General features: G+C 42.8%; 1 long non-coding RNA gene across 1 annotated transcript; it reads right to left on the bottom strand.

Moving 5' to 3' along the window:
* Positions 1-4,377: 4,377 nt before the first annotated feature.
* LOC142363260 (uncharacterized) lies at positions 4,378-15,992 on the bottom strand. The gene is made up of 3 exons (XR_012765631.1): positions 15,954-15,992; positions 6,103-6,218; positions 4,378-4,483 (listed from the first exon to the last, which is right to left on the bottom strand). It is a non-coding gene; the product is annotated as an uncharacterized LOC142363260 (long non-coding RNA).
* Positions 15,993-16,691: the final 699 nt, after the last annotated feature.

Raw genomic sequence — 16,691 nt, 5'->3', positions numbered from 1 at the left:
CAGAAGTTTGTAGCAGAAACTGCATTCACCGTCCGTGTAACAAGATACCATTTCCTGTGTTTGCAATCAATGTGATATATGGGTTAGAATATTTGTGTTTTCTTCCTTCTGGGCACTCGTCCCATTAGCATTTTCATTTCCACACCAGGGAGAGAAAAATGCATTCTCCCAGCTACATTTCTTAATGTATGATTACTTGTTCCAGTCTGCAAGAAACGATTAAAGGCACACTCCTTGTTTGCATCTTTGTCTTCATTTTCTCTTAAAAACCTCTGGATATAAAATTTCACGTACACATTACCTCAAGTCTTCTGAAAACTAACAACGGCAAGTTAGATCTGGCGAAACAAGGGTGTTTTCACAGGCTAGCAAGCCTGCCACTCTTGAAAGCCTGCCAGGTTTAAATATTTAATGATCAGACATGGCATTCATCCTCCTAATCAATTCTTTTTTTAGATACAAGTCTGAAGAGTCTTAGAAAGTACAATCAGGCAGTGCTGGGGACCTGCAGAGGCTTCTCATACCAAACAGTAAACAGTTACGCTTGTCAGGAAATGAATAAGGACGGGCAGAATTTTCTGTCCTGTTCCATTAGAGGCATGTTGAACCCATAAAAGGGATAGACTGCCTTGACAGAAATTGGCTTTTATAAAGCCTTCATGGTGTTGGCATTTTTTACTTAGAATTAAATGAAATGGAAACTCGTACAAAGCTGAAACAGGCAAAATTCTTTCTTGGAAGGCAGTGGACAGGTGTAAGTTCCACACGTGCAGAAGAACATCCAAGAGATGTCTGCTTACAGAGTCAGCATGTGCGAACCACGCAGTGGCTGCATGCAAAAGCGGGCATGGGGTTTGGCTTTGGCCAGGGAGTAGGTTACACCCTTTGTTTTAGAACAACATCAAGGGTGATGTAATGTAAGAAATACAAGTTTGTTGTATCTGAAGTCACCTTTCGAAAAGAAGTTAGGTACTTTCAGCCAAATGCTCCTCCTTCTCTGCCTGGGATTCCTAACCCTCCCTCCCTCCCTTCAGGAGCCAAATATTTATCCCATTTCTTTCTGTGTAACAATAGCCAGAGGAAGGTTGGTGCTTTTATCCTTGCTCAGTAGCTGAAGGGACAGGACACTCAAGCTGAATGTGGGAACCTCCAACTAAGGTGACTCCCAGGGGCGACAAGACTGTTCTTCAGCGTCCATTTCTAACTGGTCTCCATTGGCCCAAATAGACTGTACAAGTCATCTGGAAAGGGTCTTCAGTACTGGACTCTCCTCATCCAGAAGATTCCCCTCATCAATAGATGATACGGTAATTCTTTCACAACTGGATTAATAAAAATGGGATTATTCTTAGTAAAAGAAACTGCATCAACAAAGAGCTCCAAGACTGAAGACCACATAGATCCACAAGAGGTATGCATGCCAGATGTAGGCTCAAATCAATTCAGACAGAAGAATGGACCAAACCCCACTTCTCCCATACCTTTGGTGAAGTGTTGAGTTTTATGACATCTTTTATTGCAGAGAATAGTTCCTAGGAAATTATTTTGCTCTAACTGAAGCCAATAATAAAATTTCTACTGTCTCCCAGTGTGATCCGAGCAAGGCTCATAATGTATTCAGCAGCTAAAGAAAAACTGTGAGGATGGCAATGTTAACAGATAATAGTGCTCTCTACCTTTGTATTTCTCTTATGGGCCCCATGGATATAAGTTTACCTGTGACAGTTCATTAGCACTGCTTCCCTTTGGGCCCAGAGTTTTATACTCTGGATTTGACACTTAGATGATGATGCAAATACTCATGCCTAAACAACAGAAAGGCTTTATTATGTGATGACTGAAAAGGCATCAAAAATTGGTCTGAAAGAGATTCAATGAGAATTCTGGTTTGCAGGAAGAGGGGAATGATGTATATAAGGATAAAAAGTTCTCCTTACAGAGCACAGGATTGATCTGGCTTATTATACCCACGCATTAAAGTGTGCTGTTGTTTTTTTAACTGCAGCCTGTCTTTATGAAAGAAGCTTGTTTATCCTTTCCACAATGTTCACAGGCTCTTTTAATGGCACTTCATATTTCTCTACTGCACAGCAGAACATAGACTAGGAAAAAAATGTAGCTATGCTTTATTTCAAAGTGCTGTACAATAAAGAGTAGTGTGCAGTCCTTTGGGTCAAGCCCAGGAGGCGACAACTGGTGTCGTCATCTTGCAATAAGATGAACAGGATGAGCTGGTCAGGGTGGATGGGGCTCTGAGCAACCTCATCCAGTTGAAGATGTCTCTGCTCATTGCAGAGGGGTTGGACGAGATGGCCTTTAAAGGCTCCTTCCAACCCAAACCCTTCTGTGATTCTATGATTTTATGAGCTGGTAAAGGTGAACATGCTTAAGTATGATTGTACAGTTCTCAGAGAGTGCTTTTACAGATTGGATGCCTGATAGGAAAGTAGATATTAGTTTATTGGGATGGAAAATGCGTGGGGACATGAGCAGTCATGTTCTTGTACAACTGCATACTTCTCCATTTAAACTGGTGATACACTCACCTCAGAGGGAATTCTTCCAGTCACTGCAGAAAGAGGGTCCCAATACGACAAACCATTTGATATTGTAAGACAATATTTAGTGGAATGCATGGGAGTACAGGACTGCACAGGTACTGCGCTGAGTGGGTACAGATGTGATCACTTTCTATATTTTATATCAGTAGAAACATTCACATAAGGTACAGGAAAATGTAAACAATCCTTGATGCAAAGGATTCAATGTACTTTCTGCAAGTCTGTGTACAAGGTAAGACCAAATGATGACAAAGAACTTGACAATTAGAAAAGTGAATAAAAAGCGTTCACCTAATTTTGAATTTTCATCAAGAGATCAAATATTGGAAAAACTGCCAAAAAAAGCTGGGGGGAGGGGGTGTCAAGGACAAGTCAAAATCTCCTGTAGGAATTCGAAGGAGAAAGGGAGTAAATGTTGCATTAAGTAAACAAGCAAATAAGACGTAAGATTTTCAGGCAGTGCCATTTCCATTAGATGAATGTTCATCGAGACTGCCCTGTAGCCATTCCTGGAGGAAGGATCTAGAACAACTGTGAGGGTGCTATAGCTTTCCAGGAAACAAATCAGTTACTTGCACTGGTGCCTGCTAAGGTCAGCGCTTACTAAGCTTCACTGTAAGTGTGACTTTGTTTCTGCAGAAGCTATTACTGCACCAATGAGCTACGAGAATATTTTGCAGCAGGGTGGACTGGTTACAGTTATTCTTGGCTCTGATTAGCCAGAAAGGCCCTTGTGATGATGTTCAACATACCACACTTCCCAACAACGGTTGTGATCTCATCATCAAGAGGAAATACTTTCCAACCCTTTTGTTTCAAACAGATAAAGCAAACAGGAAATTATTCAGTTACCTTGTTCCCAGCCTTTTGGCGTCCACTTCACTACTTCCTGCCTACATCTATTTTGGGAGAGAACTGTTTAAGAAAATTGCTTCTCTAAAAGTTCAGGTTTTGCTTATGCAGGCAGCCTGAGCCTTCAGCATCTCACTGTCCTCTCCCTCCTCCTACCCTCATGGCGGGGGAAAGGGCAAGAGCAAGAGGAGTATTAAAACAGCAGTGTTCACAACATCTGCTTCTTTTACTTGTCACCTTTCCTTCCTTCTACCCAAGGGCTATTTTTCACAGCACAGCGAAATGGTTCACAAATATTCTCCCTGTAGCAACAGTCTGGGATCCTTTGACAGTGGGAACTGGCCATGCAGACAGAGGCAGGCATCACAGCATTGTTTTTACTCTTTAAACTGACAGTTCCAAGGGTCTGACTCCATTAGTTATTTGAGGAGAGTTAACCCTTGGCTCTGTATTTTTTTAAAAAAAACTAAAGAATTTCATGCAGTCCAACAATTTCCTGTTGTTTACAGAAAATTTAATGCAACATTAAAAAAAAAAGAGCAATTCCTGTTTGTATAATAAATGGAAAGATAGAAGGATTTTGTGTTTGAATCACACTAGTGTATAAAACAAGAAAAGAACGGGACCATAAAAAAAATCTTTGCACAGAGATGGTAGCCTAAAAATGGTTGTGGTTTCCGCCTATGATGGGCTTCAGGGAGCTGGAAACTGTGCTGCAGAAATGTCACATCTTTGTTGTTTTCTTAGAGAATATTGATTTTTTTTTTTTTATGCCAACATCATGGCAGCTGACAAGCAAAAGTGTGCTCTGATGAGGGAATATTCTATACTTCCTCTGCTTCCACCAGTCAAACTTCCTCAGAGGGTGAAAAAAAAAATCAGTAGGAAAGTATAAAAATTCCCAGATACATTGTTTGAATTAAATTATATTTTTAAAAGAAAATCAACTGAATACTTACTAGTAGTTCATCAGGTCAGCTTCCGCCTCATCCATCTCTCTCATTTCACAGCCACATAGCTGTCTTCAGGTATTTAATTCCTTTCCATTGATCTCTAAATATCTTCTGACTCTGGAAAAGATTTCACAGTAAGTCTATAGATAGCCACTCCTGTATGACAATGCTCAAGAACAATAACCCCATTGGCATACATACTCAGTTTTGTACTAATGACAAAGACAGCTTTTAGAGGTGTGTTACACCCCTAAGCCTCTCGAAAACAGAGAATATACACATGAAACAGAATCACAGAATCACAGAATAGTAGGGGTTGGAAGGGACCTCTGTGGGTCATCTAGTCCAACCCTCCTGCTGAAGCAGGGTCACCTACAGCAGGCTGCACAGGACCTTGTCCAGGCGGGTCTTGAATATCTCCAGAGAAGGAGACTCCACAACCTCCCTGGGCAGCCTGGGCCAGGGCTCCGTCACCCTCAGAGGGAAGAAGTTCTTCCTCATGTTCAGACGGAACTTCCTGTGCCTCAGTTTGTGCCCATTGCCCCTTGTCCTGTCACTGGGTACCACTGAAAAGAGCTTGGCCCCATCCTCCTGACACCCACCCTGCAGATATTTATAACCATTTATTAGGTCCCCTCGCAGCCTTCTCTTCTCCAGGCTGAACAAGCCCAGCTCCCTCAGCCTCTCCTCATAGGAGAGATGCTCCAGTGCCCTCATCATCCTTGTAGCCCTCCACTGGACTCTCTCCAGTAGCTCTTCATCTTTCTTGAACTGGGGAGCCCAGAACTGGACACAGTACTCCAGATGGGGCCTCACCAGGGCAGTGTAGAGGGGAAGGAGAACCTCCCTCGTCCTGCTGGCCACACTCTTCTTGATGCACCCCAGGATTCCATTGGCTTTCTTGGCAGCCAGGGCACAATGCTGGCTCATGGTTAACCTAACAGAAATGCTTAGCAGCTGTGATTTCTTCAGAATGGCACTGTATTCAGTTCGATTACAGATTAAGATGATCCCAGGACTTAGTCCAGTTTCAACTGAAGCACAGAAGAGTGTTCTCACCAGGGGAACCAACATCACACATAATCAGCACCAAAGTGAGAAGGGGGCTCCTGTTCTTTTCCAGGGTTTCTGAATGTATCAGAGGTGTATCCAGGTGACTACAGTAATGCAGTACTCCTCTCTGCCTCTTTTTAACATTTTCTCCTGTTAAGGAAAGGAGCCTTATGTTTTTCCATTAATCTTTCACCTGCAGCCTCAAATTCCAGACTGACAGACTAGAATCTGCTGTATGAAGATGCTTTTATCAAACATATAAATCTTTGTACGTGGTGCAATACTTAGCCCAGATGCATAAATGTTTCAGTGGGCATGAGAGAAGTAAAATCTTAAGGCTGACACAGGAGGAAGTGCTCACTGAAGTCACTACAGTGAGCAATGAGGTGATTCCCCACTCTGACGTTAAATCTGCTGCAAGTTCACCAATGCTACCATTCAACAGCCTCTGGCAATACCACCTCAGTAATAGGTTTAGACAGCTTATTTTCATTATTATTATTAGTCTGTGAATGTCTCAAATTCTGCATCATGGCACAGATGCTTTATGCCAAACACAGTTCCATTTGGTGCAATCTGTAATTTTCAATTCAGCTCATGTTTTGGCTTGGGCTGATTCAAAGTGAAATTGTTTTCAATTTTTCACTTTGGCCATACAATTGAAAAAAGTCCTTCAGCCTTACCACTCCGTTGCCAGGTATCAAACTGTTCGGTGATGACTTACAGACTCAGTTATTCTTTTGAAGAAATTGGCCAGTCTCAGATCTCACTCTTGTTTGAAGTTATTCACAATCTATTCCTGTCAAAAAAAAAACCAATCCAGATATTAATTACCTTTTCAAGCTCACAGCGATTCACCCAGGGGCTTTCGTAACAAAGGAGAACATGCTGACAAAACTGACTTGCAAATAAGGATATTTAAACTTGAGAGTGTTTAGATACCCCAGCAACACCCATTCTTTAAAACTAGGAATCAATAGAAACATTGCATGGTCATGCGTTGTAGCATTCACTCTCTTAATTTTCCTTAATTTGGTAAACGAATTCAGTCCGTATCCCAGCTTGTCGGACCATCATGTGGGAAGGAAGATCTTTCAGCTTAAATAACAGCAGGGTTTGAACTGGCCAGCTCACAGCTCATCATCTGAGGGACAGCCGTGCTGAACATACACGACTCCCTCTCCTCGCCCCCCAGGCCACAGCCTGATGCAGCTTTTCCACCTTCTCAAACCACACGCATTTCTCTGCTCTTTAAGTACTGTGCTGTCTCCCAATTTTGGGGCAGCCAGCTGCTTGGCACAGAGAGTAAAAGCATGTGGAGCTGAAGGAGAACGCGACAGAGCGCGGGAGTAATGTCCCTTTGACAAGGCACCTTCACAGCATTGATGTTTCCTCTCTCTCTTTTTTTCTCTTTTTAATTAACTACCTGGCTACTCTTTCCACAGAGCCTGAATAACACTCATGCACTGGAGCAACCTTGGTATTACTTTGGGGCTTCTGTAAGTCCAGCCTATACCAGCGTTACTCAGTCTGCGGTCTGCAGAGATACTGGGGACTATTTCTTAATTTGGGATACTGGAATATTTGGAATACTACGGACTATTTCTTAAGGCAACACAGAAAAGTAAGATATTGTCAGTTAGTGCAAATTCACTGTCCCAGGGCCAGGGGTTCAGTGATCTCCCAGTCACAGGAACTGGGAAGCTGCCAGGCCAGGATGTCTCCATTACTGCTGACGCTGTGCCCTATTGCCAGGCCTTTTGTAGTCAGCATCACCGTAACAGGTAAACATTTACTCTGCAACTATCACACACCATGTTCCTGCCTCCCAAAAGATTTAAACGCTCACTAGCAGATGGTGAATTTTGTTTAAACAACATGCCTATCTTGTGGCTCCACTCTTGACTGAGGAAATGCTTATATTGGTTTTCCCTCAAGGGCTCCACTTACAGTAAACAAAATTAAGGCTAAACACATTATCTACTATGTATCATCATTAGAAATTGCCTTTTGCTTTTAGCCTTGTCCTTGGGTGTAGTCTGTTCTAGACACAAGCCATTCCTCAGTGATTAGAATGCTGCAGCTCTACACCTTAAAGCCCTTTTTAAGTCGAAGTGGTGGACAGGATTAGATGCTGCAGACTAAATCACAGTACAATGACATTACTCAAAAATACTCTGAAAGATTTTACCTCCTCCTCCAAATTTAAGCCAGAAAAGCTGTACTACTGCTAGCTGGGACACCAAGCTGGCTCAGAAGGGGGACAGGATAGTGGTACAGGGTTCCCAGCAATATAAAAACCCATCTTTGCATTTTCCTTCTGCATCAGCCTTGTTTTTCTGGTCATGGTGAGTGACTTTGTCAGCAGTATGTGTAAAAGGCCTAAATCCACCTTTCCTGGCTTTGTCCTGAAAGTGACTTTTGCTCTCAGAGGATGCCAGCAGGACAGGGTACTGATAAACTATCCTTCCAGATTAACTGGGACGGATATGGCTTTTCACCCTTGTGTGTGTGTTTGACTACGTGCTGGCTCAGTTTCACTATTTGCCCTGCAAAAGGCATGTTGCAGAGATGGACACATGCTACGAACACACCTCCTTCCAACAGATCTCGTTACAGCCTCTCCTTACGAGAGAATGAGAGGGAGGATCCAACTCTGAACTCTCCAACTCCGGATCGCTCGGGTGTCTCCTCCCTCACAGACCTATTGAAACACCCAGAAGTACCTTCCTAAACTGTAAAAAGGAAGATCTGACAGTAGGTTGTTTGGCTCTGTAAAGCTACTCTTCGTTTTCCCAGCCTCTCTTTCTCTCTTCCTGCCCTCCACGCTCTGCTTTATCCTAGCAAAGCCCCATGCTATGCACCAATGCAAGAACAGTTTGTTAAGCGCGGAGCAGCAAGCTGACAAGACCAGGCAGAACGTGGCTGATCAGCCCACGCAAAAGCATTGATGAGGTAACATCTGGGTCTTTCTCTGCTGTCAGTCATGTAGTTTGGGTTTTGTCCATTCTGCTGATTAATGCTGTTACAGCAATCCAGAGACAGGTTACAAGGGCAGATGGGAAAGCGTCACAGCTGACAGATGAGGGAGAAGAAAAAAAGAGTAATATTCCCGAGCTTCTCGACGTACTGGCCCATCTGACTGCTACAGGGAACTAGTAGCCATTTTACCATAAGCCAGCACTCAAACAACAGCAAAGCAAGAGAAATACTTCCATTTACTCTGCAGAAAAAAATATATATTTCACAGTGATGCCACTGGCTGATCCATTAATCATTCATTTGACCCTTTCATGAGAAATAAAATGAAACGAATGCCAGGGACAAATGTGTCAGGCAAAAAGACTAGGTTCAGCAAGGAAAGGTTTTATTATCTTGAAATTTCTTGAATAATGTCTTTGTTACGTTCCTAATTGCACCAGGAAACAGATGTGTTATAATATATTGCTCTGACCAGTATTTTTGCCAGAGTTAATGAGAGACAGAGCAGTGCAAAGCATTTCTAGGGGTACATAATCTAACTTACCCTTGTTTAATTATTATTTTCTGAGAAGGAACACTCCCTCTCCAAGCAGGGCTGCTTGAGAGAAGTGTGCTGTGTTCAAATTAACCTGCTTTCCTCTCTGTCGCTTGCATGAATTCCTTAATGCTCCAAAAGTGAAACCATTCAGTTAGGAGCACCAGTGTGCCCTTTTGATCCTTTAGTACGTACTCACTGGGTGTCCTGTCTGTCAGAAATACCTGAGCAGCAAATACAGCACCTCATGTACGGCAGTGAAAGCCTCCTAAAAACAGTGCCTAGTACAAGAGAGGAAAGAGCTGGGAATGAATGAAGTTTGACTGTGCTCTGGCAACAACGACGCGCTTGGTGCCAGTGTCACAGTAATAGCACTGTGATGGAGTGCTCGTGATTTCAGTCCTTGAAGGAAGGACTGCTCACATCAGTAGCATGCTGTCTTCGATGAAAGGCAAATAAACGATGAACCTCTTTTACCAGGGACAGATCTTGCCACTTGTCTCTGCTCACAATCCTTATTTGCCCACAGATGCAGGCAGCAGATTGGTTCTTGATCAATTTCCTGCATAGAAAATACTGCTCTCTGGAATGATCTTTAAGTAAAAATATATTGACGTGATGATTCAGCATCTACCTCCTAGTTAAAGTAGGAGGCAGGCGTGGGCTTACTGGGACCATCACACAAGCATTTCCTTTTTCCTTGAAGAGGGATCAGAAGAGAGCTGAAGACAGGTGTTGGGAGTGTGACTGGGTGGCTCAGCAGCAACTCGAAGCTAAGGAGCTCTTCTCAGGACTCTCTTTGACTCGGAGCACTCCTAACCGAGGAACAGCTTCAACCTCCGGCACAGCACAACTTGCTGCAGCTGACTCATGTTTGAGTTCCATGCTGAAGCAGTTCCCTGTATTTTCATTTTTCAGCCTAACATAACTCAAAGGCACTTAAAAACCAAAAATTACAGAGCTTCAGAGACTTCAAAACTAGTTAAACTGCGTAACTGGAAAACTCAGCTTGTGTTCGAGATACCCTATGCTGGCACAAAGACAACCGCAGTAAGACTGAAACCCGTAATAGCAGAAGATTGCTTTATAATACTCCACGGAGCACAAATGACTTGTAAATTCAGAAGGGACATACACCAAGGATGTGTTTTCACACCCTGACAGGAGAGCATTAAGCAAGTTCTGCAGTACAGCAAGTACCCTAACAACCATCCTACTTACAGCTGATTTCAGGATAATTCCCTCTCTGATCTCCTGTACTACTTCTGCACACCTTTAACTCTCTGCAAGCCACTCTTGGCATAGCTCCAGATACAGGCTGATAAACATTTGAGCATTGCTGGACAACAGTTTCAGGGAACTGTTTCAGGCAGAGGAGACAACTTCCTCCACAGTGACCTATCCTGTCTTCTGTTTCCAGCAAGAAAAGCACTGCATATAAAGTAGATGGGATCACTTTAATTAGTAAAGACTTGATACCTCAGCCACTGCTCAAGGCTCAACAACAGGGTCACTCAGATTTGAGAGGGCTCTGGGAACAAGTCCAAAAATAACTTTAAAGGTACCTGAATTACAAGGAACAGCATTATGGAGAACTGTAGCTTCTGGCCCCACTTTCAGCTACAGGAAAAAAACCCCTCATCCTGTCCCTATACAGATCTTTGAATGGCCTATTTTGAACTCAGTGATGGAAAGGATTCACAGCTTTCAAAAGATAATGTTCATGTAACACAGCGAGACGAGGTACTGGATTAAAGACTATTTGTGAGTGACCATTAACAGGCAATACTGTTTCTCCTTATATTTCTGATGGAATGGATGGTAAAAGATCTAAGTAGATGGCTCTGGGGTTTTGTGGGGTTTTTTTGATTTTGTTTGTTTGTTTTTGTAATTCTGGTTAATTATTCTGTAAAACCACTTAGAAGCAGAGCTTTTAGGATAGCAAATATGAACACATTTAAACGTAAGGCTTCTACAAGCGAGAAGGAGAGCTGCAGACTGCAGGTGGCAGCGCCCAGTAACCCAGCTACAGGCTGAGCCCAGCCCAGGTCAAAGCCAGCACCCCAGGTCACAGCCAACACGGGCCTTGCTGGGTTTGAACCCACACCCTACACTGCAAGTGCTTCATCAGCTGTACAACTTCAGCCTGACTTTTCCATTTTAAGACAATATTGATTCTAATAATTAATGCATCATTAATCTCTATTTCAGTTTTTGACCTTTCTGACTTCACTTTTCATGTATTATTGTCACATTCCCATATAATTGTAGTTGCACACTTCGCAGGTAACTTGCATAAATTGCTCTTTGACCAACACCGTCTTCACCAACACCTCAGCCACACAAAAAAGCTGTTCTGTCCTTCCTGCCACGCACAGAGGTAGAGGGAATGCTGTTCTCCCTAAGTAGAACCTCTTTTCTGGCAGGTTTTTATTCAGTGCTCTGGAAGTTCAATCAAGGTAAAGGGCTAAAAAAAGACATGTGATCATCTACTGTAAAAAGGAAATATATGTTCTCTTATACAACGTCATTCTCTACTTACCAAGCAGCTAAAGTAATCTTTCAAGAAAGTCTCAGCATAGGAATTTCAAGAACGCTTAGCATTTCCACAAGTTAACTGATCGGGATTTGTATCTTTGAGTATGTTCTTTGAAAGAAAAAAAGCAAAATCAGTTTCAGATCATTTTGTTTGCCTCCAGAAGCTGAAACCATTAGTATCGTACAATATCTCAAGTTGGAAGGGACCCATAAGGATCATCAAGTCAAACTCCCTGTTCCTGGCAGGACTACCTAAAAATAAACTTATGAAACACAGGTCAAAACAACAAAAAAAATCCACATATGCTCATAAACCATGTACGCTCAAAATTAATGATAGGGTGCGTTTGTCAGTAGAGCACCCCACACTGGGACCGAGGTTAATTACTGTCCCAGTTAATTAGGGGACGCAGGAGCCCCTGGCAGCCTGCCCCAGGCAGGCACTGGACCCTGCAGCACCTCCCTTACCCTCGGACCCCTCCTGGCCGCAGCGACCTGCAGCCCCTCTTCATGAGAGGTAGCAGGCAATGGGACACCACGTATCTGTGTCTTTCACGTCCTTTTGCCTTGCAGTACCAGATAGCTGTCCACGGAAGCAACCTCTAAAATATTTTGAATGTACTCACAACTAGTCTTTGCAAAGACTGTGTTGGCTTGCACAGGCTTTGCAAAGGAACAGGTATTTTTGGCCTATTTAAACTATGTTCAATGCCCTTTCCACATTACCCAGTCTTATAATTAACACAAAGCAGAGTTCTAGGGACAACTGAAATACTGAGATACTTCTTCTTTTGACTGCACCAAAGTGTGCAATTGGACAATAATTCAGTCATCTGACCACATAGTCTTTCTTACATCAGAAACCTCTCTGGCTTGCAAGCCAGCTCTAAGTGACCAGGTCTTTCCAGCATCTCAGCCCTTACTGTTGAAGTTAATTACTGGGCTGTGGATAACAAAGTTCCCAAAATGACCCCGAAGGCTAATGGTCCACTCCTCTTCCTTCTGAGATCAGTATGATGATCTATAAGGTGGTTTTGTCACATGCATCATGTGGATGGAAATCATGCTGATTCCCGTTGTCTAGAAAAGTCAGAAAGCCCATTAATTCAAGCAGAAAATTTTACAGCTCTTGGACATGCCACACACAGCCCAATTGTATAATCACCGGTGTCAGCAGCATGGTCATGCCAGCAGAACGGGCTTTGTCCTCTCTGCATGACATTTCTCAGTTCTGTATTTTTTCCAGCCTGTGAGTCTAATCCTTCACAGTTCTGGCTCTAGCAGTTGTTTAGGTGTGATAATAACCAGTAGACACCATTTCATTCTTATAGCAGGGTTTCTCTGTTGTAGTGTTCCATGCTGTGGTCCATTACTCCAAGGCATGAAGAGCTCAGGAGTCATCTCGCAGCTCGCAGCTGACATCCTGGAGCCTTGCCTGCCTTGTCCAAGCCACACAGTGTGGGGCCAAGTCGGAAACACAAATATTACTGTTAGTAGCAGGGATGCATTAGCATGCAAGTAGAATTTGTTGTGAATCGAGGCCTTGACTTCTAACAGGACAGAGTCTCCCCTTGAAAACCATTATCAGCCAAGCTGGTCCAAAAGAGAAAAAATTAACAACATACTTTAAAGAACTTGTCCATCAATTTTGAAGTGTTCTCACTGACTTTTTCCATGTACTGTCTCAAAAAATATGATTTTCAAATACCAAGTTAGGATTGTGGGTATTTTTCAACATCCAAAATAAAAAAGAAAACAATAAAACATTTTTTCATAAAAGTATTCCTTGCAAACCAAGGCAAATGTCCACTAACTTTCCTATGATTCAACGATTAACTTTGAATTAAACTATTAAGCTTTTTCTGCCCCACATCGTCAATGAGTAAGGCTATGGGAATGCTAAAACCATCTTTCTGACACCAGGCTCAGAGCTTTTAGAATGGTTACATTAAAAGGGAAAAGAAAAGAAAAGAAAGGAAGATCTTGACTTTTGTGCTACTAACAAAACTAAGCAATGGTCCCCACTGTGGCTAGGCACACAATCCGGCTATAGCAGGCTGGGGTTTCAGATCAGGTTAGCTGCAGAGCGTACAGCGATTTTTCAGATTCCTGCATGGCACTTGGCTGGTTCCCTTTTCTACATCTTATTTTAATAAGCAAATTACTAGAAAAAGACTATGCATAATTTTTCATATTGAAGATAATTTTTCATTTGGAAACCATTGCATATAAGTGGTTTCTGCTTTGTTTTGAGCTATGTGCCACGTGTCACTCAAATATTTACTTTGCATATTAAAGCAACTCATCTCTAGATCTTATCTGAAAAGAATGATGTTTCATATTTGAGTCACTCTTATCCTTCTTACATAATCAGTGCTCTAAGAAATATGTTGTGTTCAGATACCAAACAGGACAGGCAAGTTCCCAGTCAATAGGATGTATGCTCAGCTGTATTAATCTGGCATTTTAATTGGGAGAGGGATTTTTTCTACCTGTGCTGTATTTATGGTAGATAATAGCAGGGATATTCATAGCCATTGAGATTTCTTGAATTACAAAACACTTCCAGCTCCAGATGCCACTGTTTGCAAACAAATACCTGCTGGTGTAAACAGGAGGGGAATTGTGTGCAAAAGGTCTCTGCTTTTTATAACTGGAAGGATGGTTCAGATTTTTCTCCAAGCTTTATTAGGAAAGGACCTTTATTCATTGTTAGCTTTCCAGTAGCAGAGAAACTATATAAAAATATGGGTTATCTCAATTCAACTTTATTTTTGTCATGCTTTAACAGAGATTTCAGTCAACGGGGCTAGACCCTGAACACAAAACAGCAAGAAAGAGACAATCATGCTTCAAAGAACATACGAACTATTTAAAAGGGAGCAAAGGAAGGCACACATCTCTCAGTTCATCCAACTACAAGTTAGGAGTACAGTGTGAGCCAGCTGGCTGAGGCCCCCCTAAAGTCAATGGAGAGATGCAGGAAACTCCACTGTGCTCCATCCCATGCTCAAACGTGACGTGAACAAGGCCTGGACGAGGAGGAGCGCTGCCCTAGCAGGGATCACTACGCTGCAGTGTGCTCTGCCCAGGGCCAGGCTCTAAATCTCCCAGGGCTTTCACCGGGGCAGCTTCCCCAGGATACGGCCTTATATACGGGCCTGTGTAGGGCTGGATATCCAGCAGTGCTCTGGCTCCACCAGCAGCCATGCAGGACTCCCCAGGTGAGGGGTGAGGTTTTACAGCCTGTATCATACGCAGTCATCCTTCTGATCTTTACTCTGTGGTTACAACATCCACAGTCAGAACTATGGCAATCGGCTACACGCAGAAGAAAAAAAAAAAAATCTTGAATCCAGTTGTCCCATCATATGAGATGACAGGAGAGAAGCCCCCCAAATAATTCTCAATGTAGCTCCTACATGCCACAAGAGGCTATCTTTTGTGACAACAGGAGAAGAATTCATTTACAACGATTATTACACCTTTGTTTGACAACACACATGATATTCAGGGGATTAACATAATTATTCAAGGGGACTGATATAATCTTTCTCTCTGCTAAGTATCACACTGTTTCTCTTAGAGCAAACAGCATAATTAAGATTGCAAAAGAAAGCCAGTGATAAGCATGTAAGCAGAAGTTTAAAATCACTCACTTCCCCCAGGGGCTGAAGAATCAGGGTGAAGCTGGTGGGTGACCACAGCGGGTAGGGAAGCGTGTAAGGCAGGACACAAGAGGATCTTTGCGTCCTCTCATCTCACCTACAACAAAGGCTGAAGAGGCGAGAACATGTGCGTGCTCAGTGCCACTTGGAACAGGCCAAACAGATCTGGCTCTCAAGGGAGTGCCTGCCTCCTGTATGCCTGTAAACACCCCTAAGAGCTTGAACAGCTTCAGGTTCTTTCATGAGCGTCAACTTGGCAGCATGCTAAGCGTATTAAAGCTGTTCTAAATATTTAAGCACTTAAACCACCCTATGCCACAGTAATAATTTCCTGTGCATGAGCACATTTGGATGTATTCATGGTTTCATCCGGTTTTCCCCTCTACTCTTCAGGGGGAAAAAAAAGACGCCTCTCACCAAAGAAATTGGCCCTTTCTCCCACAGATTCCTTCCCTGCTTAATGGTAGTGTCTCTGATTGCAGCGTTACAGTCACTGAAAAGCAAGGAGTGAAAGATCTCAGGGCTAGTAATTACCATATTTCACAATATAAACAAAACCATACACAATTACTAAATTAACACTTTTATATGTGAATATGCAAGAGGAGAACTGTGGCTGTGTCTAAACTCTGTGCCCTCCAGCACACTCAGTATATGTTCAGAGAAAAAATATTTCATAAAAATTATATAGTCTCACAATATCCTAGCACAAAGAAATATTAATTTGATATGCAACCACAGCCATCCTTTAACCTACCTTACCAAATGTTTCCCTGATCAAAAGAAAAGCCAGTCTGTGCCAGGTACCCACCTGGTTCCCCAAGGAGCTGGGTGCAGCAGGAAGGGGAGGGCGGCAATCCCGCGCTGACAGCCCCTGCAGCACACACGCCTTGGTAGCCACTCCTCTTCCCTTGTGTCACATGCTACAGACACTTCACTTGAAAACCGAGAGAAACGTTTGCACTTTTTGGTATCCATGGCTTTTTTCCCCATACACACACGCACGCTCACAGACCTACTGCTGAGGTTCAGATCGCAGGGGACCATCTCACAAGCATCACTGCACAGATACTTAGCTATCATACATATAAATAAATAATAAAAATATAAAGGGACTATCCTTGACTCCATTTTGCTCTACAGGTGTTAGTGTGTATTGAAGAAAGAAGAGAGAAGTGTCAAAACGGTGTTTTCACTAGACCCTAAAACACCTTGTCAAGGAAGGGTACGCTGCAGTATGAATGTGCAATGACTACACCTGATCCAGCCTCTCTCTATATTGACAGCTAAGTTCTACTACGGAACCCCTAAAAAGTTAAGAGCACATTATGTGCTTCTCTAGTGCCAGCATTACTGGCACTAAGATTACCCAGAGATGTATTCTGACATATATTCTCTATATTCTGTTCTGCTCTGTGGTTTCGTCTAAGTTGCAGGTTCATTCACAACACCTCAGTCTCAGGAGGCTCACTAGGCCTTTCCATTTTCATTCATTTCATTATTCTGTTCATCAACATCTTTCCTTCATTCTTCATTTTCACCAGTGCAA

Source organism: Opisthocomus hoazin, chromosome 15 (assembly GCF_030867145.1).
Source record: "Opisthocomus hoazin isolate bOpiHoa1 chromosome 15, bOpiHoa1.hap1, whole genome shotgun sequence".
Taxonomy (NCBI): domain Eukaryota; kingdom Metazoa; phylum Chordata; class Aves; order Opisthocomiformes; family Opisthocomidae; genus Opisthocomus; species Opisthocomus hoazin.
This window is presented reverse-complemented; position numbering and strand designations above follow the sequence as displayed.